The sequence below is a fragment of the Micromys minutus genome, assembly GCF_963924665.1.
Source record: "Micromys minutus genome assembly, chromosome: 23".
NCBI classification, from domain to species: Eukaryota; Metazoa; Chordata; class Mammalia; order Rodentia; family Muridae; genus Micromys; species Micromys minutus.
Window position 1 is genome coordinate 14,720,714 of NC_137958.1, and position 27,550 is coordinate 14,748,263.

General features: G+C 37.7%; 1 protein-coding gene and 1 pseudogene across 4 annotated transcripts in view; one reads left to right on the forward strand and one right to left on the reverse strand.

Annotated features, from left to right (window-relative positions):
• MAGI2 (membrane associated guanylate kinase, WW and PDZ domain containing 2) overlaps positions 1–27,550 on the reverse strand; it is a gene marked incomplete at both ends in the record, with an annotated part of 1,373,853 nt that overhangs the window by 796,939 nt on the left and 549,364 nt on the right. The window lies entirely within an intron of this gene.
• Positions 16,315–19,775, forward strand: LOC308435604 (S-formylglutathione hydrolase-like; annotated as a pseudogene). Its single transcript has 2 exons — positions 16,315–16,350; positions 19,020–19,775. The product of its transcript is annotated as an S-formylglutathione hydrolase-like (transcript).

Genomic DNA, 27,550 nt, shown 5'->3' on the forward strand with positions numbered 1-27,550 from the left:
ACCATTATGCTTAATCTTTACACACCAAGAAAACTTTGACTATTTCTAGGTTACATCTTGTTTTATATGTACTTTATTCTCATTGTAACTAGTAAGATTTTAATGCATACTATCAAACCTTTAAAAAAATCAAGTACTGACAAAAATGTATTCATATACTTTTATTCAAAAATGCTTAAAATCTGTACATTTATCATTGTTTTTTAAAATAAATTTGTTCAATTTAAAAAACAGAGAATTCATTGTATAGGATAATAATCTCATTTGACTTAATAATAAAAGGTAAATTCAATCAGCTAATAATATAAGCAAACAAAACTCAATTGGACAAAAATATCTACAGAAAAAAAGCAAAAATTAAAGTTCAAGGAACACATAAAGACACAGAGACATACACATAATGTAAATGCAAAATTTCCACTAAAAAGAAAACAAGAAACCATAATGTATATGCAAAGGATCTGAAAAAATAGAACCTTGGAAAGAACTGTGAGATAAAGAACTTCCAAAAATGCTGAGTTCTTTTAATGTTGGGCATCTATGGTGACTGGTTGTTTTCCACACACTGATGGTAAGGTCCTATTGCTGAAGACAATACCTATACAACTCATTAAACCTGGACAAATTGAGCTGGTGTCTACATGGGGTCTTCATTACTATTGACCAGTGTTCCTGATATAGAAGGTACTCTACACAGTACCAAAGGAAAAAGGCAAATATCAACCCAGCTATAAACTCTTCAATCAACAGTGGGTGACCTGCTTGGAAGATATGCTAACTCAATAGTGGCACAAAGTTTGTGGAACTAATCTACCAATATCAAGCTCGAGTCAAGGCCCACTCAATGAGATGAAACCTATACCCAACATTGCTCAGGTAGCCAAGAAAGTGAGACTTGATAGGCCAGGGACCTATGGGAAAACCAAATACTCCCATCTGCTAAAGAAACAGCAGTAAAATTACTCCTAAAATATTCTACTATAGTCCTTCATTATGTCTTGACCAGCCCTTAGCAGGGAAGAAATACAAAGACCCATAGCCATACATTTTGCAGAGAGTAAGAGACCTTGGAATATTCTACCCCAAAGGAATGTGTTCATTAAATCCCCCTCTTCTGGGTTTTAGGATCTCTTTAGATGACATGGAGGAAAGATTGGAAAAGCCATATGGGATAGCATACATAGAGGAATCAAGACACAACAGGGGTGGCACACATATGAACTCACAGAGACTGAGGTTGTATGCACAGGTCCTACATAAGTCTAAGGATCTAAGGGAGTCTGAAATCTGAAAGAAGTGGATACATGTTCCAATCCCTAACCTAGAAGCTATCTCCAATTGATAACTGCTTGCTAAAGAAAACTAAATTTTCTCCAAGAGGGCCTCACTGAGTATATACACTATTCTCTTTTTCTAAAGAACATTTAAAGACTTAGACCATTTAATGTAGACCAGAGATTTTCTGGCCTCTGCCTGTGGTGCTTTTGTGTCCTGGGCCCAGAATGTATAACAGAAGGCTTGATCAGAATAATCCCTGATTGGGAGAAGAGCATCTTAGTCCATGTAGGAGTTGTGTGAATACCCACCACCTTTCCAGACCCACCCCAGTCCTGGACAGCTGCAGCAATGAGTACGAACTTCTACTTTAGCACTTGCAGTATCTCAGTCTGGGACTGAGAGCCAGCTTCTTCCTGGATAATGAGTATAGTCATATCAGATTGTAGAGCCCCAATAAAATCACACTGATTAAATAATTTCAGTAAAAATAAACAAGCTAATTGCTAAAGATACAGAGAACATACCTTTGTTGTGGTCTGCCTTTGCGTCTCTCTAATTTAGAACTCTTACCAAAATAAAATATTTGATAATATGATAAATAAAACATTTAGCATCTATGAGTCTTCACTGGAAATTATCCTCAATACTTTGTAGAGATTATACTACCTGATGTGTTTTAGTGAGAGACATGTTTGTTCATACTACTGTTTGTATATTATATATTTATTGTAACTGCTGGACTTTTAAAACTGTATCTTTGTTATTGGTGTTTCTTTGCAAATAAGAAGACATTAAGAATGTACTTTATTGGATAAAAAACAGGCATGGCAGAAAGATTTAGAGTTGTATGCATAGGACATGCATAGCCATAATTATATCATTAAGTATATGCATACATTCTTTGTACAATTAATACTAAAACAATTTTATATTTCATAAAAGTAGAAAATTTGAGACACACATTTTTGAGTAGATCATTTCAGATTTGTAGTTTTTCATAGATAACAAATTCATCATGCTTCTTTTTTTTTTTTTTTTTTTGGATTTTTGGACCTATTACAGATAGGTCTTTTATAGAACTTAATCAATGTTCCTTAATGTATCACAGCTACAAGAGCATAATAAAACAACAAAATTATTTCTTAGATGAATGAACTAGTAAAATGCAATGCTGGAAAGAGTTGAGAAATTAAAATCTAAATTTTATATAACTGGCCATCCCTCACACTCTATCTGCAGAGGCAATGGCCATTGTTATACAATAGAGTAACATGAGGTCATGTATTGAACTAATAACAGGTTTCAGAAGAGGAGAAAGGGAAAAATAGAAGAGTGAAAAATAAAGGAAAGGGAAGAAAGGAAAGAGACAGGGATCAATGAAGAATGATAAAATATTTTGTATTAGCAATATATTTGTCTTTAAAATTTGCCTGTTAACTTAATGAAATGTGTCCAGCTGAAAATCAGCATAATTTGCTAAAATGAAAAATTCAAAAGTGGCTTAAACAAGGCTTTTGAATTATTTTGCAGGCAATGGTGCATTACTTAAGCAAGAAGGAATCTGAGACAGACAGTCCATGGATCAAACCCTGAGAAACATTAAATTAAGAATTTAGTGTTAGGAAAGTAAAGAAGAGAACAACTTAAAGCATTCTGCATAGAATGTGCACTGTAGGGATTTGAATAAGGATGTCTCCCAGAGGCTCAGATACTTGAACACTTGACACATAATTGGTGATGCTTCCTGAGGGGGGTCTTGGGAGGTGTGGCTTTGTGAGAGGAAGTGTGTCTCTGCAGGGGGCTGTAGCTTTAAGGATAATGCTTCATTTAGAGCTCTCTCTATCTGCTTTCTTTTTGCTTGCTGTTGGAAAACCTGCACTTTCAGCTTCCTCTTTTTGTTAACATGAGTACCACATGCTGCCACGCTTCCCTTCCAAAATGGACTCAACTTATGAGATTAAAGCACAAGTCAACTCTTCTGTAACTTGACTTGTTCATGGTGTTTTATCACAGCAATAGAAAAGTAATAAATACAAGCACCGGGAATTAAGTAAGGCCTCTTCTTGTTGTTGTCGTTTTCCTAGTGACTCCACTCAAGGTGATGATGGATTCACTTAAAAATACCAAGAAGAAAACTATTCTCTAATTTATTCCTTTCTTTTCCTTTCCTGATATCTTTTTAAATAAAAAATGGCAGTTATATAATCATAATGTTAACTCTAAATGACTCAGAACAAATAATGTCCTTCATTATTCTTAAACTATTTTTTATCAATTAGCACCATAAATAGATTGCTGTGACATTTACCTTGCAGAAATATAATAAAAGACTATTAGGATTTGTAGGAACTAACCAAAGAAGGCTGAGGATAATTGTAATATAAGATTTAGATGAGAGGGACAGAGAGAGAAAGAAAAAGAGGGAAAGGGGAAGGGAGAAAAGGAGGGAGGGAGGAAAAGTGTGAAGGAGTGAAGGAGAGAGAGAAGGAAGGACACAGAGAACAGTTGAAGCATAAAGATTTTTTTCTGCATACCTGTTCTTGAATAAAACATATTTCCTCCCTACTAACCTTATCTCCAAACTATTGGTTTTTATGTGGAGAGCACATAAACTTGGGTTGAATAACAGAATAAAAATAACAGCTTAATTGTGAATGTAAGTAGAAACACAACTTGCTGACACATGTCACAAAGAAGTAATGCTTATATTTTATAGGATATCTCTACCATACCCTGGACTTTAAGCTATTGTCATTTATCTCCCTAGATGGCAACCATGCAGGTAAACTTATAGAATCCAGGGGTAAGTAAATACTACTTTATTCTTTATTATGATTACTTGATATAGATATGTGGTACAGTAAATCCATGTCAGGAAGATTGCATATGTGCAGCAAATTCTTAGATAAAATAAATTTCTTTCCTTCTACCTTTCTACATTTGTTCTTGTTAGATTCCTAGTCCTGTTTTTAGTCATTTTATTTCTAAGTTGTTATAGTCTAAAAATACTTTGGTTATTTGGACCACAGGCAGATAGGTGGTACTTTTATTTTAGTGAGTAAACCAGTCTTGCCGATGTTACTTTAGTTTAGGTAAAGTGGAGGAATAGGATGTCAGCTGATGACAAAGTTGTAGTTAGTCTGAGCACACAATATGAGCCCAGAGTAACTACAGTTTTTGAAAGAACAGTTATAACCATGACATTTTATAATTTCCTTGTGCATCAGCGCATGGGACATTAACTCAGGATTTTAAAAAAAAATGACTCAACTAAGTTATCTTTAGCAAGGAAATCTCTTATAGAGTTTAAGTGAGCTTAATTATTTATAGATATAGCTGAAGCTTTATCTTTAATAATTAACCTTTAGTCTAAATGGGGACAGATAACTAGATTATCTTTATTTTTAATGTTTGTAATATGCATTTACAATTTACATTACATGATACTATTTTCTATTAAATGTATGTTCCTTGTGTCTTAAACTTTCAAATGAAGAGACAGTTAAGTCGAAAAAAGAAAAGTGCGTATGCATTTTATGCTATGGGCAGATTGTCAAATGGTTCTATAATCCACACATTTCCTCCATCGGAGCTACACTTCAGTTTTACTTGTACGGGCCTAACAACTTCACTGCTTCGAGTTCTGTTCTCAACTGTAAGCTACTGGAAATGAGTTTCCCTTCTCAGCAAAATGTCTTCTGTGGAGTCAGCGGAAGCCCTAACCTTCCATTTTTAAAAGAAAACAATCAATATCCACACACATTGGAGGAATGGGCCGTTCTCCCATCTACTAGTGCTGTTCACATGAGAAATGACAGCGCGGCCCAGACAAGGAAAACGTGGCCTCTTTCCTCAGGAAAACTAGATTTTTAGTGCCTTCACATTCAAACCCCATTGAACGCCCAAAGTAGGTGTTGTAACTACTTTGTTGTAAAGATATGTCTGTTGTAACTTAAATTTGGATTTCATAACTGAAAATAAATGTATCCATGTTATAATTAGTTTTCAAAGCAAAAAATGGCCAGGTATAACCAAATTAGTCAGTGAATTATTTTATTTTACTATATATTAATTTATTCTTTATGAATTTCATACATGTGTATATTGAGATGTGACAATATCTATTCCCATTTTTATCCTACAACTCCCCACCCAATGTTGTCCTCCCAACTTCATATTTTTTTTTAAAGAACCCGATAAATCCAGGTCATGATACCCTTACATTCAGAGATATGGCACCGCCCATCAGTGTATAGGCACCGCCCACCAGAGCATGGGCACTGCCCACTGGAACATGAACAAACTTTCACTGGTCATACTCGCCCAAAGCAGAATGAAGTCCCTTGCTCAGCAGCCATCAACTAACAATAAATCTCAGTTTAGCAGTTGACAAATAGGATTTTCCTAGAGAACTTAATTTCTTTTCTTTCTTTTTCTTTCTATTTCCTTCCTTCCTTCCTTCCTTCTTTCTCTTTCTTTCCTTCTTTCTTTCTTTCTTCCTTCCTTCCTTCCTTCCTTCCTTCCTTCCTTCCTTCCTTTCTTTCTTTCTTTCTTTCTTTCTTTCTTTCTTTCTTTCTTTCTTTCTTTCTTTCTTTCTTTTGATACATTCTTGCTGTTGCCCAAGTTTGTCTTGAAGTTGTGAGCCCAATTTAGTCTTCATTGTCAGGCTCCTGGGAATTTGTTATGACAGGTATATGCTGCTATGCTCGGCTCAAAATAGACATCTTTAAACTTCAGAAAATTAGTCTAAGAAAGTAATTAATAAGATAGTTTGAACATACTTTGTAATGAGAAGACTAAATTATTTTTAGATTCCAATAACTTCAAATGTTTGATGCCTGTATTTGCCACAGATGCAGGATTAGAGTTTGCATCTTATAATATTGTATATATATGTACTAATATAACAGTATAATATCTACATTATAATATAGCCTATATTCCATAAAATATAACTCACATGTAATTTTATAAATGCTATAAATTAGTTTTTGGTTTCAAAAGCACTGTTTGTATTGTGTGGTATGTATTTACACATTCTACATGTCACCTAAAATTATATTTTAGTGTCATTAGAGGACAGTAGATTAAAATATAATTCAGTATGACAATATTACTCTCTGAGAATTCACTGAGAATTTTTGAACTCCATGTAGTGATCGTTGTCTGTCAGCCTACTTTTTTTCTCTCTAAGTAACTGAAATCTGTGGGAATTTAAATGGAAGTAAAAAACCATTTTATTCCATCCTTTTTGAAGAGTCAATTTTAGGTACAACTGCAATTTCCTACTATTGCAAGTACAGTGTTTGAGTCGAGCCTAAATAGCAGCCTCACAGAGAGTGAGAAGAATGCAGCTAAGGCTCTTGCTGTGTGCTGGCAGCCTGAGGCCACTGTTTTTCGTTCACCCTGTGTGACTGGGGAGAGTTACTACAGTCCTTCTCAGACACCCACTTCGTCATTGTGATAAAGGGGACAAGGATCCCTGAAGCAACACAGGGATTTAGGGTCAATCAATAGTTAGTATTTTCTCAGTGTCTGGGTCATACAACAGTGATTTCTTCCCTGTACTGTCCTCACTGTACCTCATCCCCTCCTTTCTTCAGGGAGAAAAATGATGGCAACTGGGCAATTAAGAAACTGAGGACTGACTTACATTCAGTAAGCAGAACCCCAAAGGAAAACAGAATCGCAGGCATGCAACAGCAATTTTAAATTAGTATCTATCTATCTATCTATCTATCTATCTATCTATCTATCTATCTATCTACCTACCTACCTACCTACCTACCTACCTACCTACCTACCTATCTATCTATCTATCTATCTATCTATCTATCTATCTATCTATCTATCTATCTATCTATCTATTTATCTATCTATCTATCTACCCATTTATCTATCTATCTATCTATCTATCTATCTATCTATCTATCTATCTACCTACCTACCTATCTATCTATCTATCTATCTATCTATCTATCTATCTATCTATCTATCTACCCATCCATCCATCCATCCATCCATCCATCCATCCATCCATCCATCCATCCATCCATCCATCTATCTATCTATCTATCTATCTATCTATCTATCTATCTATCTATCTATTTCTTTATCTATCCACACACACACACACACACACATTTCCATCAGCCTTATTTGTTCCCACTGTTCTGAGATTCAGTTTCTTATTCATAACTTCAGTTTTCAGGCTTTGACACAGGCTTCAGTCACATAATTGATTGGTTCATTAGTCTGAATTTGGGGTCAACCATAAACGTGACGTGCAGAGTTAATTTTTCTTTGTGTGTTGTCAGTAAAAATGACTATCAGATCAAGTCTCCGGGTTTAATGGCTCCTTATTAATGAACTCAGTCACTGAGTTGTTCAAGCAGATACATATCCCCTTAATTTCCTTATCATTCTGAATGTGTAGGCTTTCATCCACTCATGAGAAAATATCATGGAAAACTGTACCAACTTCCATTCTAGATTCAAGTTAATTGAACTAGTCTATGAGCCCTGTAATACAATACAATTAATTTTAATTCTCAGCATTTTTCATGTTAAGTGTTAGGTTACACAGTGTAGTCAGAAGGACCTAAAAGAAGACAGAAAGTTGTGTAGAGTGCTTGGCATCTACTTCAATTTCTTACTTGATACTATACACATACATAACTGGTTCTATTCTTCTGGCCACTCCTTGTTAACATAATTTTACTAAATTAAAAAACCTGGCTTAAGCAACCACATATCTTCAAGTTAAAACTCCACACATGTTTGGACTTAAAGACTTGGACATACTTTACAAAATTTTGAATTGTTATTAGTGTGAGCATTTCTGCATATAGGTTATAGGGTACATTGCCCCAATACACAGTGTGTGAAAACCATGTCAGGGCATTAAACAGATCACACTCTTCAACTATTAACCTTGGCTATGTGCTGGGCAAACAGACTCTTCTTTTCTAGTCACTAAACATTTCTGAAATTGCATCTGTGTTTGTGTGTGTGTGTGTTTGTGTGTGTGTGTGTGTGTGTGTGTGTGTGTGTGTGTGCACGCGCGCGCGCGTGTACTTGCTCAGGCATGTACATGGAAGTTAGGAGACAGCACTTATGAGCCAGTTCTATTCAAGAACATGGAGCATATAAACTGAACTCAGGTGGTAGGGCTTCACATCAAGCACCATGTCACCCCATTTTCCCACTCATTTTGAAATATAATGTATATTGTTTTCCTGTATCTATGCTCCTTGAAGACCCTTCTATTTGTTCATCAAATTTCATTTGGAGCCACTGATGAACAGTATGCCATTCCATTCTTCTATAAGATCAACATACTAACTTTGGCAAATTAGTAAAAATATATGTTATTTGTCTTTGTAGTTTTGGCTTATTTTAGTCAACATGGTGACCTGCTACTCTACCTTTGTGAATGATAGAATTTAATTCTTTGCATGGCTTGGTAATATAAATATTTATGAAATATAAATCATCTTATTAACTTCCATTCATTTATGACCATCCACTGAAGAGTTCTGGGTTCGTGCTATATTGCTAATATGAACAGCAACTATCCATCTACATTTAAGCACATACAAGCTATAAGAATATAGTTGTTACCAACACTAAGTGGACTCAGCATGATGTATACACATGTGTGTGTCTCCTAATTAAGGATTATATTATGATAAATACTATGGCTAAAACAACATGGGGAAGGAAGGTTCATTTCAGCTTATACTTCCATATCATAGCCCACCACTGATGGACTTCAAGGCAAAAACTCAAACAGGACAGGGACCTGTACTCAAGAATTGATGCAGAGGCCATGGTGGGGTGCTGCTTACTGCCTTGCTCTTCAAGAATTGCTCAACCTGATTTCTTATAGTGCCCAGCACCACTAGTCCACAAGTATTGTTGTGCACAGTGAGCTAGGCCCTTTAACCTCAGTAATCAATAAAGAAATTGTACCACAGGCTTGCCCACAGACCAATCCAGAGATGACATTCTTATAATTGAGATTCTCTCCTCCATAATGATGCTGGTTTGTGTCAAAGTGACATAAAATTGTTTATTTTAATAAATATTTAAGAATAATAAAGAAGTCATGAGTTTAGAAAGAAGTGGGAAGCACATAGGAAGAATTGATGTGGAGAGAGGGGGGGGGTAGAAATGATATGAATACAGAACCCAGTCCTAATGTATAAAATTTTCACAAAAAGAAAGGGATTCTGTCATACTCAATTTACTATGTCCAAATCACCATTAAAAGCACCATACAATTTATTATTTTTTTAAAAATTGTTTGGTATATTTCTTTTATATCTTTATACTTTATAGAAGTGTATAGGTGTATGGTTTGGGGCTTCAGTAGTTGTTAATATTTGCTAGGAACCATTAGGAATACAGAAATATTTGATATTTATCCAATGGTCTTATATTAATATATTTAAATGTCTAATAATTATAGAGATCCATTTGTTGCTATGTCAAGCATAGAAAGACATAGACTTCTCAAGAAATTTAAGATAACAACGACACAGGGAATAGTTGACAAAATGTTACAGGAGCAGACAAAAATATCTAAAATGAAGTCATGAAGCAACATGTCAGTAGGATTTGGTCTGAAATATCAAATATAGAATTAGAACACATTGCATTTATTCTCAGACATAAAGGATGCTTTACTGCATGCTAATAATTACGATGCATGTTTATCAACGCTTTGTGCATTCTAAACGTTCGGTGCATGTCTCCTGGATTGTATGGTAAAGAAATCTGCCAGAGAAATCAAGTAAGTGAAAGTAAATATTCATATGGAAAGAAACTATCAGGATTTGGCAATCAAGTGCTCCACCCATAAGCTGGCAGAAAAGTCTTACTCCTGACAGAATGGTGCAGTGGCAGAGACAGAGGCAGGGCAGACATGTGGCATCTACATAAGTCCTTGGGTTTAAGTATCTTGAATAATTTCCTTCGAGAAAAAAGTGCCAGGGAACAGAAGGGAGGAAAGGACTATTCATCCTATTCTTCCATTCCAGCCTCTCTGAGAGTCAGACATGGCTGCAGCTACCAGCATTGTCTGATTCAGGTCTCACTAGCACAGTCCATGTGCTTAAAATTCAACTCTGAGCCGTGCATGGCAGTGCTTTCCTGTACTCCTAGCTCTCAGCATGTGGAACCAGTACGGTCAGCGGTTCAGTTTCATCCTTAGCTACATGTGTGAGGTGTGAGCTTGGGTTCAATGAAACCCTCAAAAAGGCCCTTTTCTCCCCAAAGATTCAACAGTGGCTATTTGATAATTTTTATTTTAAATGTTTCTATTTCTATGGGCTTGCCTCCAAAAATTTTTGGTCCTTTATGAAGACCCACCCACTGCAGTATCAAGAGTCAGTATCGAGATGGTGATTGAATAGTTAATGCATTCTTTAAATCCTTCTTCCTTCATAAACACTACTTTAAAATATACTGAAACAGTCCACCTGAATATCTGTACTCACTTTCAACCTCATATTTACCTATATTTGTGAGCATCACACTACACACTCACACACACACACACACACACACACACACACACACACACACACACAGAGGCACACATATTTCTACACATGCATCTATGATCTCTCCAGACACTCTTCTACTTACAATGGAACCTGAACCCAGCAAAGAGGACTGAATATGTCCTCCATAGTGCTTGGGACAATTTAACTAGCATTCACGGAACAGGCAATATATTGCAAATTTAGCTTTCAGGTTGGCACATAGAATCTTTGCCCAGTGTTATAAAGTCCCCTTATTTTATTTTATAACATAATGATCTATCTATCTATCATCTATCTATCTATCATCTATCTATCTATCATCTATATATCTATCTATCTATCTATCTATCCATCCATTCATCATCCCATCCATCTATCCATCCATCTATCATATCTACTGTGTACGTGTGTATATACATGTGTGTGTATCCATAATTGAGGATATGTGTGGAGGACAGAGGCATACTCTACTTATCTTCATCTATCACTCTCTGCCTTAATCCCTTGAGACCTGGAAGAGACTGTCACCGAAACTAGAGCTCACTGGTTTTTGACTAGGCTGCCTTACCAGCAAGTCGTGAAGATCTTCCTCTGTCATCCTGAGCTCCACATTCGGGTTCTGTGCACAAGCAGCCACTACCCACTGTCACACAATAGCTGGCACTCGAACTCAGACCTTTGTGCTCACACAGTAAGTGCCCTTGTCCACTGAGCCATCTTCCTAGCTTGGAAGAGACTGCTCTTATCTGAAGGGTTCTGCCTTTTGTGTGAGTGGTGAAACTTTCTTGTCATTATGTGCTAATTTCAATCTTTAATTCCTGTATTGTTTTCAATGATTTCTACTTAAACAGAGATGCGAATAGGTATTTTTTCTTTTAGAAGTCAGTGATGCTTATTCTGAGCTGTGGTCCTTTAAACTCTCTTATATGAATGCTTCCCATATTCACCCTAATTATTTGCTGACCTTTCAAACTGCATATGAGATTCCTCTATGCTATTATGTCACTGATTAATATGCCATGGTATAGGACTTTTCTAAAGGGTCCATGCACTATGAATTAATATCCTAGCATCTGGTTCTTCTTACCAAGTTTATCATCTCAAGCTCTGACAATATTATGGTTTCGTACAAAAATAAAAAAAATGTTAATTATTGCTATGGTATTTCTCCAAGACTGTTTCAAGGATAAAATACAAGACTCTATGTAAAAGTAATCTCTGAATACCACAAGACACCACATAAATGAATAGAATAATTGTGTCTAGCACTACATATTGGCTCTTAATAATGAATTAGTATTACTGTTCCATTCCCTACTCACCTATTCTGAGCCCAAATTTACTACTTTATTGCAGAAGTGATTTGTGTTTATCTTTGAAATGCAAGCACCCTGTGCATTTCCACCTAAAGAAAGTGTGAAGCTAAAACCATGCTCCATCCTTATTGGTTCATTTGTTCATATCCAATGCCAATTAAGCCAAATGCACAAGTGACAAAAACCCACACACAAACCCAATTGGAAAGAGCAGAAAATTTACTAGTGGGCCTCTTGGATCCTACTCTAAATTCATGTGTCCTGTATTCTTAATTTTTATAACAGATCTGTTTGTTTTCCTGACTTATTTTCTCTGTTCAGCTTTTGTAGTTGCAGAGCTTCACTTGCTTGCAAGTTTCTGGTTATGTCTTTAACACTCTCTTGCTTCCTCTGCTCAGAAGGTTGTTAGCTTAGGAACAATGACAGACTAATAGGGTCAGACAGCAAAAATTAACATTGAAGTTCTATGATATGGACATTAAGATCTCCTAGCCCAACTATAGACACCTGAAAGTGACAATGGAAACTTACATGGAAAGATTAGTCTGCTGGAAGTTTTCCAAGTTTCTTCTCGGTACACATCTGGAATGTTTTCTTTAAAGCCTTCTCCTAGCCCTCCAGATTTCCGATGCCTAGTCAATTATGAGATTTGAATGGAGATGTCTTCCTAGTTACCACTTTCATTGGGCAACCCATATTAGTCAGTGAGGAATCTTATGGTACCACCTCATGTCACTCATGAAACATCTGTTCTTACCCATATAGATACCGTAGGCACAGAGCTAAGTAGCTGTTCCTAACTGATCATAAAGGAAACAAATAGTGATCACTCAACCCAGGAGAAATGTCAGTTTTGCTGTCATTGAACATAATTGTCTTGCTAAGACACCATAGACATTGTTCCTTGCCCCTCATGTTAATAAACTCCATAAAAGGCTGCAGCAGCCTACCAGAAGCAGCATAACACAAGAGACTGTTTAAAAGGAAAAGCACAGATAACTACTGTGAGATGTCAGTTCTTTCTTTCCACCATGAGTGTCATGGGGTTTGAACTCAGGTTGTTGGTCTTGACAGAAGGTGCCTTGACAGAATGTGCCTTGACAGAATGTATTGGGTACATCATCTTGCAGGGTCCTAAGGGACTCCTTTTAATGTGCTACAACAGAAGGCAACATTAGACAAGACGTGTCTTAAAATGGTATCAAGTTCTGTGGTTGGTACTAACAACGCTAGAAAGACAAGATTGATTGGGAAGTGCTTGAAATCTGAGTCTAATCAAGGGTTCAAAAAGTTCAAACAAACTTGAACAGAAGTGTCTGCAAAGAATTCAATGAATTACAAGTAGTGCAAAGCACAGGAGTCTTTTCCTATTTGTTTCAGAGGTAGAAGACCAAATGGGGAATGGAAACTGTGAGACACACAGGTCCCAGTGCCTTTTGTCTGAAAAGCACCGTGATTGTCATTGTGTGTGGGCTCTGCTCACCAACATATAGGAATGGCTCACCCAGAGAGTGAGTAGTTTATTTCTCTCCTTCTTTTCTTTCTTTCTTTCTTTCTTTCTTTCTTTCTTTCTTTCTTTCTTTCTTTCTTTCTCTCTCTCTCTCTCTTTCTTCTTCTTCTTCTTCTTCTTCTTCTTCTTCTTCTTCTTCTTCTTCTTCTTCTTCTTCTTCTTCTTCTTCTTCTTCTTCTTCTTCTTCTTCCTCTTCCCCTTCCCCTTCCCCTCCCCTTCCCCTTCCCCTCCCCTTCCCCTTCCTGTTCCCCTTCTTCTTCTTCTTCTTCTTCTTCTTCTTCTTCTTCTTCTTCTTCTTCTTCTTCTTCTTCTTCTTCTTCTTCTTCTTCTTCTTTTTCTTCTTCTTAAAAAGGTGGTTTTTTTTCCAACAAACAAGTCAAGGAATCATTTTGTGCATAGTGTTTAACTAAGTACATCTTTATGGTACTTGTAGCAGATACACACTTGTATGTTTGCTTTTCGTTTATTTACACTCTGAAGCAGCTGAGAATCTCTTCAACTCCTTCCCTGCTGCCAGTGAGCTGGAGTTTGTCCTGAGAAGATGTCTGTGTTTGGGTGAAAGATGGAGGACAAAGGTCTGGCTGGGTCTCATCAGTTGGCAAGAAAGTCTCACGGTGAGAATTAGGCTTTGGTGTTCAGTAGACATGCTAGTATTGACTGGTAATTACCCATTTTGGAGAGCATATATACTGGCTGAGGTCAGTAAAATATTGCTATTTAGGAAATAGCCTTACTCCTCTTTTCTGTCTCTTTGAGTCATGATCTAGTCACACTGTCCAGGCTGGTCTTGAAACTACAATTTTGCCGCCTCAGCAACAGAAATCCATGTGCCACTATACTTCTCTAGACTCACCTTTAAAACTAAACCTTTAAACTATCTGAAAGAATACCTGCATTGTTTCCTGTATTTCTCTATGTGGCCTCTAACGAGATGTTCCAGGCTTTCAGATGTGTGCATGCACACTTACCAGTCTAAAGACCTGATTCGTGTTTATCATTCACACATTAGCCAGTGAATGTATTAATTGTACATTTAAACTACATGCTCTGAAGCTGGATTGGCATTTAAATGAATGCTTAGATTACTGGCCTTATAAGAAGCATTTTCTTCTGGTGAATGGGTTAAACCATGGCTGTCAGATTGAATATAATTAGCTCTGCTGATATGCAAAGAATTGCTCTGTCAGGAAATGTCACTGTCGCTGAGTGCAGTTCCTTGTCTGCATTCAATTTTCTGTCTGGCTCAGAAAATTTTAATCACAGGTTGGAATTCACATGTAAAATTTTAACCAATTTTTATTAAAAAAATACCTTATTTCATTTTGCTCTCACATAATCTTTGGTTAGAGTACAGTGAAATACTAAAAACATCTTATTTCTTTAACTTTTGCTGTTTTTGTCCTTTGAAGAGAGATACTCATAGACCATCTTCTCACCCAACACTTTCTAAACTTTTTAATGGAAGTTTAAATTTTATTGAAAATTACAGGAAAAGCAAAGAGGCAGTGGGCTAGAATGCTACAGTAAGACATCTGGACCAAGGTATTCCCTAGTGTCTTCAAGAAGAGACTTTTTCGGTGTCTCCAGAATATTGAAGCTGCTTAAATTTCTAAACTCCTCTTCACCAATACAAGCCTTGATTTATGGACTATTGTCAATCTGAGCACAGTAAAGTGAAAGGTTTAGCTGTGTGGTCTTTGCTGAGTATAAATATGGACTCTGTCTAACTTCAAAGTGCTTGTGGGAACTCAAGATCTCAAGGTCAGAGGTGCTGTCTCAGTTCCTTTCTATCTGAAGTACATAACATTGGAAAAGGCTAGAAGAGGGATTCCAAACCACCAGTTCCATGGGAGGGGGAGAGACAAAGGGCCCAATCATCAGGCTCCTATGTCAAAATGAAAGATACTTGCCAAGACATTGTATATGGATTAGGAATACTTTCAGAAGCGCCTTTGTCAAGGAGACTTTAAAGAAAAACCAAAGGTCTGACAGAGAACATAAATTTCAAACCATAAAATATTTAGGAGCAGAAACAAAAAGACCAGTGCTGATTCTTTACTATTTTAGAAAAATCAACTGGGAAGGTGAGATATTATTTATGGTTTCATATGTTTGTAAAATTATATTTGAGGGTGGGTAGTAAATGGCCTTGACATCAAATCACAAGAAGAAAACTTTATGTAACTTTTCCATGGAACATGAAAGGATGTAATTGCCTGGAAATATAGCAGTAGGGGAGCACATCTGCCCGAATAGAAGTCATGGTGGGCAATAGGAGAGACAGGGGAACAGCATCCTACCTTTGATTAACAACCATGACTACGTGGTTGCAAGGGGAGATGTAGAAGTGACATAGGTGTGGAAGAGGAGAATCATCAGTTCATAGACTATTGGGGCAAGTTGGTCAACTGCACATCTATCATATGACAGTGAGAGCTGGACTTCCCACAGCACTAATTATTGTGTCCATGGAAAGGTTCTGGGCAGTTGCAATTCCACAAAGGTCACAGAAGAGCATGTGCTAATGGAGGACAAAATGAGAAGAAAGAGGAGAATAATTTCGAAGTTCTTCAGAAACTTTGGAATGGATTATGTATATCCCTATCTTAGCCTCTTGGCAATTTAGTTTCTTAACGGAGAGAAAATATACTCAGAGGGTATGGCTGCTCATAAGTTAACTGCTAAAAGGGGAAAGGTGAGTTTATAATTGGATTGGAATCCAGAATCTTTAGCACAGCAGTGATCATTATTGATCCCCATATCACAAGCCATTTGTTAAGCACAGAGATCTTGGTTGTCATAACATGGCTATTTGCCACTAGCTTTATTCTCTACTTCTCCCTTCCCCTTTCCCCCCAGTGTGTGTGTGTGTGTGTGTGTGTGTGTGTGTGTGTGTGTGTGTGTTGAGCTCACACAGGCAAATGCATGCCTTGGTTACATGTGGGTGTCAGAAGATAATCTTGGGTGCCCACCCTCATCTTGTACCTTGTTTGAAGCAGGGTTTATTGTTGTTCAGAACCACGTACACCTATTGGTCTGTGAGAATCTGCAGATTCTCATGTCCTTGCCTACCTCTCACTGTGGTTACACTGGGAGAGTAGATGTAGGCCTTTACATCTGGCTTTCACACTGGTTTTTGGGATCTGAGCTCTTAGCCTCATGCTTGTAAAGAAGTGCTTTATAAATGAGGCCATTTCCCAATCTACTATCACCCTTTAGAGTTTGGGGGTTGACACATAAAACACTGTGGTGATTGTTCAGATATTCAGCCTAAAAGTGGAGTACCTAAGTCTGATCGTAAAATTTATTGGTTAGGCACAGTGTACTGGCTGGTTTTGTGTCAACTTCACGCAAACTAGATTCCTCAGTTGAGGAAATGCCTCCATAAGATCCATCTGCAAGACATTTTCTGAATTAGTGAACAGTAGGGGAGGGCCCAGCTCAATTTGGGTTGTTCCATTTCTGGGCTGGTGGTCCTGGATTCTATAAAGCAGCCAAGTAAGTCAGAAGAAGCAAGCCAGTAAGCAGCACCACCACTCCATGGCCTCTGCATCAGCTCCTGTCTCCAGATTCCTGTCTTCTTTGAGTTCCTGTCTTGATGTCTTCAATGATGAACAGTGTTGTGGAAGTGTAAGGCCAATAACCCTTTTTCTCCACCACTTGCTTTTTGGTCATGGTGTTTCATTACATCAATAGAAACCCTAAGACCCAGGGACACTTTCCTGAATAAGTGAGTCTGGTAACTGGACAGGCATAAACCAACATGTCCTGGACAAAGCAAGAGTATGGCCAGGTTTTCACAGGTCAGTTAGGAAAAACTTCACAAATATTAATGTTTTTGCTCTTGGGACATGTTGGCTGAAATAACTGAGCTATGGTAGGAAGTACTGCATTACTGAGTTTAACCGGAGAAGCTAATAAAGCAGGACTCAGAGGAGGAGGGGAGGGGATCGCACCTGCTTGCTCTCTTGTGTGAGCTGGAGACTCAGTTAAAGCTTGCCTCCACCCTGCTGCTTCTTCTGGCCCTCCCAGTAGTCACATAGATCTTCCCTGATAATCCTGCTACTTCCCTGCTTGTTGAGTTTGCTTTGTTACTTTAGCTCACTGTGTTGTGCTGTTTTCAAACACACTTTTCTTCTTCATAATTATATATCTCAGGGAGAGGTACCAATGCAAACCCACTACCTCACCCACCTGGAGGCAGGTTCCATTAAACCATCAAGTGAAGAAAGAAGAGGAGGAGGAGGAGGAGAAAGAGGAAGAGGAAGAGGATGAAGAAGAAGAAGAAGAGGAAGAGGAAGAGGATGAAGAAGAAGAGGAGGAAGAAGAGGAGGAAGAAGAAGCAGAAGAAGAGGAAGAAGAAGAGGAAGAAGAAGAAGAAGAAGAAGAAGAAGAAGAAGAAGAAGAAGAAGAAGAAGAAGAAGAAGAAGAAGAAGAAGAAGAAGAAGAGGAAGAGGAAGAAGAGGAAGAGGGAGAAGAAGAAGAAGAAGAAGAAGAAGAAGAAGAAGAAGAAGAAGAAGAAGAAGAAGAAGAAGAAGAAGAAGAAGAAGAAGAAGAAGAAGAAGAAGAGAAACAGACTTAAAAAACTTCCCCAATCTTCAGGTGCAACGCCTAACCAACTGGAGCTGGTCCATCTCTGACCCTGTTGCCTGCAATTGGTTCCCCTTCCCCCTACCAAGACTGGCTGTTAAGGCCTCAGCAGAGAGGATACACCTAGTCCAACTGGGATCAGATGTCCCAGGGTTGGGTGGTACTCAAAGGGAGGGAGCAATCGGGTGAGGGATTTGTAAGTGTGGAACTGGGAGGTAAGAAGGAGGGGAGGCTATGATCTGGATGTAAAGTGAATAAAAATAAATAAATTATTGGAGAAAATAACTAATTGTGATGACTGCGGGGGTAGGACTGCAGAGCCTGGCAAATGCCTGGAATTTACTAAGGGAGGGGAGACACAGCCTTGGAGTAGAAGAGGTAGGACCTGGACCAGGACCCACAACAGCCTCTAGAACCCTAGTCTCGAAAGTATGTGCAACTACGGTTGAAATGCATTTAAACACTATTGCCACAGAAGGAGCAAGGAAAGCATGAATAAAGTCACACTGATATGATGAGCAGCCCCAGAGTGACAAAACACTCAGGTAGGTAGGGCTCAGGAAGTGGCACAGTGGAGGCTGTGACTCTGACCCAGAAAGAGGCCTCAGGGTGTTCCCTGCTGCCCCTCACCGAGGACAATAATGACGTTAAACATGTCTCCAGCAACAGGTGCTTTGGCAGGCCCCAGGAAGTTTCCGAACATAGCAGTGTCGAGCTGAAATGTGTAAAATGGAATTTGCTGTGTTTCTACCACCCCAGGATGAGAGCTGAAAGTGCCCTGCACTTTATTGTCTGTCTGGTTTAACTTGCACAGAACACAATTTCACAGCGAAGTCTGGCTATCAGCAAGCTGCCTCAGAACACTGCCGGTGCGGTCATTATTCCTGATACCAGCCCCAGGGGCTGCAATATTTAAGAGGATGACAGCTAGCTGCAACTTCAGCACTGGTGCTGGGTTTTATGTGAATGCCACTGAAGAGCCTTAGAAAGCGGAATGCACTCTTACGTAACAGAGGAGCTTCCACAACTCATAAGTGCCAATTTCCTAGGATCCAGAAAGGATGTCTATTTTTGGTCAGTCCATCGGAGGCCACGGAGCTCTGATTTGTGCTTTAAAAACTCATAGTAAATACAGATCTGTGTAAGAATTTGCTCCAATCTGCAACCCTGTGCTCTGTCCTTGGGACAAAAAAAAAAAAAAAAAAAAAAAAAAATTAATGGCTATTCGGGACAAGATCGAAGTAAGGCAATAATGTCGAAACCTGTCTCGTGAAGACCTATTCGGGTGCCCAGATTGACATATTAATTGATCAAGGAAAAGGTGACGAGTTTCTTTCAAATGGGCCGTTACTCCCTGATAACATCAGAGCTGCCTGCACAGAAGAGAAAACCCCTGTTGTTTTCAGGCTACCTGAGGGTTCTGATCTTAGCTACAACTTCATCGCGACATTTGTCACTGACAGCATCAGGCATCATGCAAAGTTCCTGAATCCATGGGCAGCTTCGGAGGAGAGAATCTCACCAGGATGATAAAAGTTGGAATCAACAGGACTGCTGACTAAAAGATTTTGGAGTTCCTCTCAAAAGAGCATGCTCCTGGAGCTGAATTGCTTTTCTGAATAAATATATCAAACTTTAAAGGAAGGAGAGAGAGAGAGAGAGAGAGAGAGAGAGAGAGAGAGAGAGAGAGAGAGAGAGACAGAGACAGACAGAGAGACAGAGACAGAGAGAGACAGAGAGACAGAGGGGGAGGGAGGGAGAGAGAGAAAGAGACAGAGAGAGACAGAGAGAGACGCAGAGAGAGACAGAGAGAGAGAGGGAGGGAGGGAGGGAGAGAGAGAGAGAGAGAGAGAGAGAGAGAGAGAGAGAGAGAGAGAGAGAGAGAGAGAGAGAGAGAGAGAGAGAGAGAGAGAGAGAGAGAGAGAGAGTCCCTACTTCTGACTGACAAGGAAAATCAATTACAACTGGACTCTTCGATGTTTTCACGAATTAACCTCACATTTCCGGAAGAAGGAAGAGAGAGCGGCAGGGCAGACTTTCAGTGGCTCTCAGTTCCGCTGCGCTGCCGTTTGTTAGACAGCTCCCTGTCCCTCTCCCTCCTTTACCTGTTGCAATAAGTTTCTAAAGCATGAACTCAGTGGACAAAACGTCAAAATCAATTTACTTTTGCATGTGCACATAAGAAAAAAAATTGGAAAGCAAATAATCCCTATGGTGGGGTTTTAATACTCATGAGAATATTTGACTAAACAGATTATAATGTTCAAGCAATATACCAAACACATCAACGGAAAGCAAACCCCCAATGAATATGTGCCACATATGACAACTGTGGGATGAGACACGTAACTGAAAAAGGAATAGTAACACCAATTAAGGAACAACAAAGTACCCTCAGAGCATGTGTATTTTGCACCATCTACACTTCTAATGTACAACAACCCCACTTCTTAATATAGTTTTCTCTGTGTTTTATAAAAGAGAAGCAGGAGGTGCTTGGTGCCACACCCCATGTTCTGCCTCAAGGAGAAACATAAATGACCAACCTACTGGAGATAAACGCTTGGGGGGGAGCCAGAGAGTGAGACAGAAAAGTTTTTCTAAAGGCACCATGCAAAAATTATAATCTGGGCTTTTAAGGTACCAGAGGATAAAGCCAGCAGCTTGACCATGGAAGAAGCAGGAAGTGGACTTGGCTGTTCCATATTTTGTCCACATGAGCCTATACTTCTGTAGAATGAATTAATTACCCTTCAGAACAAACAAAAATGTCAACAACACTTTCAGTGACAAAGCTGTACACAGTGTCTCTATGATGTCTGTCTTAAAATGATCAGTTTCAATCATATTAGCAAACACTTATTTAAAATAATTGGAATTTTTAGTAGGCAAAGTTTTTATGTCTCCAGAAAACTGCAAGATGAATAGAAACAAAGTAAGTTGCCTACACAGAATAGTGTTTACAGTGATTTCATAGTTTCCTGAGCATGTATAAAACAGACCTATTACTTTCTTCAAGTTTGTCATTTTGTATATGCACGTGCATAAGCACATGCATATGTATTTGTATATTATTATCTGTGAGTGAACTTGGCATGAGAATTTTTTTCAGATAAACAAAAGGTTAGAGACTTCATAAGTATAAACTTTTTTATTAAAAATACTGTGTTCAGTTAGCTAAACATGAAAAATAGAGGAAATTGATGTTTGGAAGATGAACTGTGATACTTGGCACACATACCAGGTAAATGGTATATAGTATACATTGTTTTAGATGGCACACATGCACATATATACTTTTGTTCTTTATTTTGCTCAGTACAGACCATTGCATATACATAGAAATCTCTTAGCCCTTTTTTTCTATGTAAGTAGTTTTTTCTCTCCTCGCTATTGCTCCATTTAGTTCTCAATATAGTCACTGATCCCTTCAGAACAAAGGACTGAGAAGCAGATGAGAGAAAAAAATATGGTTTGCTTACTAGAGGTTTGTATGCACCTTGCCTTAGTATATAAACATAAATTTAAAAATTAAAAGATAAGTCTAGTACCAAATGTAGGGACTTGGGCTTATAAATATAGAAGCTTAAACAAGTGATTTCCCAATATAAACACAGTACCTTGGTAAAATGCCTGATTAAAAAATAAGCTATCTTCTAAGGACTGATTACTTAATTTCATAAAATAGCTGGATATAATATATAGTATCAACATACTAAATAAGAAATTATGGTAGATAATCAAAACTGCATTTGATAAATCTAATGTGTATTCATTAAATCTTCCACCAGTAATTACAGTATACTTCCTTTAATGATAAAGGATTTCAGTCTCAGATCATAACCATCATTAGCCCATAGAGTAAGGTATTATTGATATTCAAGTTAGGTAATTATCTCAGGTGAGATACACTTTTAATTATCAGGATTTATTCTCAGAGAATTTAACTGAAGGCTTTTTTGTTTACAATTTTTCCTGCTTAATGACAAAATGCTTTCTCCTCTGAACCATCTTCCCATGTATCAGGTTTGATGGAACAGTTACTGTATGGACTAAAGGCTGTGTGGTGTGTAAGGAAAATCTCTGTGGAATAGTGGTCTCTGTGATGGGTCAAAGGGTAAATATGTAAAACATTTTATATGCTGTAGAGAGCCGAGGGAATTATGCCCAAAGTAGGAATGTATATTTGATGATATATAAAAGATATCCTCAATTATTTCCAGATAATCACTGCCTGTTATGGTTTGTCTATGCTTAGTCCAGGAAGTGGCACTATTAGAAGATATGGCCTTATTGGAGTAGGTGTGGTCTTGTTGGAGTAGGTGTATCATTGTGGGTGTGGGCTTTAAGACCTCATCCTAGCTGACTGGAAGTCAGTATTCTGCTAGCAGTCTTCAGATGAAGAAGTAGAACCCTCAGCTCCTCCTGCACCATGTCTGTCTGGATACTGTCATGTTTCTACCTTGATGATACTGAACTGAACCTCCAAATATGTAAGTCAGCCCTAATTAAATGTTGTCCTTTATAAGAGTTGCCTTGGCCAAGATGTCTGTTCACAGCTGTAAAACCCTAACTAAGACAGAAGTTGGTACCAGGGACTGTGTATTGCTGTGATAATCCTGACCATGCTTTTATTTGGAAGAATGTGGATTTTGGCACTTTGGATTTGGAAAGCCATGGAATGCTTTAAGTAAGGTTGGATGAACCATCCTAGTTGGAATATGGAAGACTTTGTTACTGACAGTGATTTAAACTGCCCAGACCTGGCTCAAGGGATATCAGTAGTGAATTTCAATATGTGCCCTAGAGACTGTTTTGTGGTACTTTGGAGAAGACTGTGTCCACTTTTTGCCCTTGTTAGAAGAATCTGTCTGAGGCTAAGGTGAAGAGACTCAGATTAATTTCATTGACAAAGGAAGTCTCAGAAACACCCATCATAGACATTGTTCTCTTATTAAGTCTCATGAAGAGCATTTTAAACAAGTGTAGCAAGCAGAGAGAGGAAAAACATAAAGTATATGGCTCTAGTATTAAAGAGGTACCAGGAAGTGAAATGGGGCTGAATCCTGTGTTCTAGGAGATTAAGGGAATGAAATTTTAGGGTAAAATCCTACCCTGCTAAATTTAGTTCCAGGCATGGTGGTACACACTTTTAATTGCAGGAGATAAAACCATCTCTTACTTTAAGGTCAGCCTGGGACAGAGCAAGCTCTAGGTGAAGAAAAGCTTAAATCCAAGCTTGGAGGTACAAACCTATAATCCCAGGAGATAGGAATGGAGATCTCTGAGTTCAAGGTCAGAGCCAGTTCCAGGACATCCAAGATTAAACAGCAAAGGAGTCGGAAAACAGAAAGCTAGTGATAATGTAATAGAACAACGGGTCTATGTTCCAAGTCCTGCAAGCAGCAGAATTCAGCAGCTTTGGCCATGCAGCCCTGACTTTAGAGTTAAAAGAAGAAGACGACTGGGACAATTGATGCTGGCTAGCTGGAGTTAAGAGATTAGCAGTGATTAAGAAGAGACCAGTAAAACTGAGGTGAAATCTGGGAAGTGTTTTTTGAGAGCACAAAGAAGCTGTGTTTTAGAGATAGCCAAGGTTGTAGCTTGTTCTGTAGCTATACTTGGTAATGTGTAAGAATCACCCAAGTGGTACTGATTTAAAGGCATAAGTGGATCATGAAGAGCAGCTGAGGCTTGGCACTATGAGAGGCCATAGAAGGCCAATGGTAAAGGTACAGCCTCAGTTGCAGTGATGGTCCAGGACTAAAGAGCTCATGCAAAGGAGTTGAGGTTTGGCACCATGGAGAAAGCCCATGAGAGGTTTTTGGTGAAGCCTAGTTGCAGCAGAAGACCCCAGTATATTGGAAATGCCAGTACCATGGGATGATCACCAAGAACAGCAGCAGCAGTGGAGTGGATCAAACCTGAGCCTAGAGTGCTATAGAGGGCAGAGCTGGAGAAGTGACACCAGCCCTTTGGAGGGGCATAGAAGATCACATGTGGATCCCAGACATTGAAACAAGAAGCTCCAACATTGAAGTTGCCTTGGAGACCCCAAGATTTTCCAGATTCCAGAGCCTTCATATATCTCCTAAGGAAAAATGCTAGCAGGGAGTGGAACCAGCTCAGGAGAAAGAAGTTTAATGTAGTCAACAAAAATTGAAAAGGAGTTGGAGATCTGAAGACTGCTTTGACATCAGACATGGAGATTCAGGGTTTGGAGTTTGCCCAGCTGGTTTCCTGTCTTGCTTTGTGGATTATAGTTAAGTGATTGGATGAATTTCAGAAGAAGCTTTGGACTTTTAACATTGTTGAGTCTGCTATAGACTATGGGGACTTTTAAAGCTGGACTAAATGTATTTTGCATTATGCTGTTTAGATATGGCCCCCATAGCCTCAAACGTTTGAACAAGCCTATGGTTGCCAGGGAGTGATGATATTGGACTGTATCTCTGAACCTATAAGCCAGCCCCAATTAAATATTTTTCTTTATAAGACTGCCTTGGTTTGGTGTCTGTTCACAGCAGTAAAGCCCTAACTAAGACACTGCCTTTTGCAAAAGCACAAGAGATTCAACTCAAAATCAATTATAATAAAGTTCAGGGATCTAGCTTATATGTCAGTGAAAGCCTAATATCTTTCTTATAAGAGTAGTCATATTTGAAATATAGTAAAATATTTGATTTATGACAACAGCAAACATTATCAAGTATACAAACCTGACTGACAATTTTGAAAATAATTGCATTTTTAAGGAAAAGACATGAATCTAGGGTACATATATTACCTAATACATCATCATGAATTTTGATTTCTAAATAAATTTTCACATACAGATATTAAAACATGAATGATTTATTTAGACTGGTACATTGAAAGCTCCAATTACACCCAAATACCTGTGCATGCTAAGATATTACTTTAGATTGTGATGATAGGGTTCTGCCTTCTGCTCATTATAGAATTTAATATGCTGTGAACCTTCTCAAAGATGCTCAGGAATATCTCTAAATCTGCATGTTAACTCCATAGATTTTCTTGGCTGAAACCAAGAGCACAGGCTCAGATGAGATCCCCAGGTACCAAGTTAAGCTACTGCAGCAGCTTGGCCCTGCATGACCTAGACAGTGACATCATTGTTACACACCATGTGAAGACAAACACAGTCTGGGGTTAAGCAATCTAATTACCTATCAGAACATACCAAATCCACAACAATTCTCAAGATGACAGAATAGTGCAAAAATAATTCTTAAAATGACCAGTTTCGGCCAAAATACTAAGTACACAAATGATTAATGACCTGAATTCATGACAAGAAAAATATAGTAAATAAAAATTCACTCTAAGGGAATCTGGATACTAGTCCTGGAAGTAAATCAAGTGACATAAATAATCTTTAAACAAAACCAAACTTGGTCTTAATGTGTGTGTAGACAGGAATGAAAATGTAAAATAACTGAAAATTACACTGGAAAATCATTGCAATAAATGTATATAAGATTGTATAGGGCAACCCCAGAAATCTCTGAACACCCCATAAATAACTCACAGACTATATGAAGTTCAAAAAAAAAAAAAAAAGAAAATGAAAAACCATTATGCTTAATCTTTACACACCAAGAAAGCTTTGACTAATTCCAGGTTACATTATTTTACATGTACTTTATGCTCATTGTAACTAATAAAATCTTAATTCACACTATCAAACCTTTAAAAAAACCAAGTACTGACAAAAATGTATTCTTATACTTTTATGCAAAAATGCTTAAAATCTGTACATTTATCTTTGTTTTTTTAAAATAAAGTTGCTCAATTAAAAAAAAGATTGCATAGGTCAGAACTGTCAAGTAACCTGACAATATATATTGATGTCTATTTTAGTTTAAATTTAAGACAAAATACAATTTAAGAAAGGAACAAAGATAAAGAAATCTAGAATAGTCTCATCTGGTTAAGTGCATATGAAATTAAAAATCTAGAGGATGAGAAACAGACAGAGAAAGACAAGGAGATACTATGTTTGAAGAAATAATGGATTAAACCATTCCCAATTTGGTTGAAAAGAACATACATATTAATTTACATATTCAGGAGTTTCCAAAAACCTCAGGTATTGGAAAAAGAAAATGACCCAGTTTGCATTGTAACTACATGAGGGCGGAGAGAAAGTATGTGAAGGCTCAAAACAACAAGAGGAAACAGCTTGTTTCATATTCCACTGTTTTATTATCAGGAATAAATGGAACCAAATCACAATGAAATCACACCAAGGAATGATTTTTTTCATAGTATAGATGGATCATATTCTATTTTTAGTTTTTGAGGAACTTCCACACTGATTTTCATGGGGGCTATACTAGTGTGCATTTCTACTAGCAGTGTATAATACGAATTTCCTATGTTCCCTTACCCACTGACCTCACCATCATTTACTGTGGTTTATCTTTTTAATGATATTTTTGAAGCTGTTAGAGAACAAAGCATAGGCAAGGACTTTCTCAGAAGACTACGACAACTACAGAAATAATCATAGGACCTGACAAATTAGACTGTATGAAATTTAAAAGTTTCTGCACAGCAAAGAAAAAATCTGACAGGGAGAAACAAGAGGCTATAGAACAAGTTCTTGTATATCTGAGAGGAGATTAATTTCTAGAATACACAAGCAACTCAAAAAAATAAGAGCCAATAAACCAAGGAATCCAGTCAAAATGTGGACAATTGAAGTGAACACTTCCTATAACAGACTTTGTAGACTGTCAGCTGATGCCTTATTTATTTGTTATAGAAATTCAATGGCAACATATTAAAATAATAAAGTTCCTGTACTTATAAAATGTTAGGTGAACAAAACAAATTAGGAAATTGTGGGATGATTTAAATCTAATTAATCCATCATCATGTCAAAGATAAAAAAGCTTAGGTTAAGCTTCTATGCAAGATGTTTAACTTTTCCTCAGTTTCCAAGTGTTAATATTGCTACATTTGTACAATGAATTATCCTGAACACTAAATAAGTGTAAGTACCATTAAGCATCACTATCCTTATCTGACTTTCTCTGCCGTTCATAAGATGGGATCTATAGAAGAATGTATTTTGATGTTTTAAATCACCAGCTTACGAATATCCTTCAAAAAATTCATTCATAATTTTGTGTCTTCTATCAGATTTACCATAGGAGAAGCAGTCTTAATAGAACTGGAAGATGGTTCATATTTATCAGACAACACAGGAAAGTCAGGAATTTTGTTATTGAATTTTAGTAACAGGTGTATATTATTGTTTTATTTCGATGTTTACT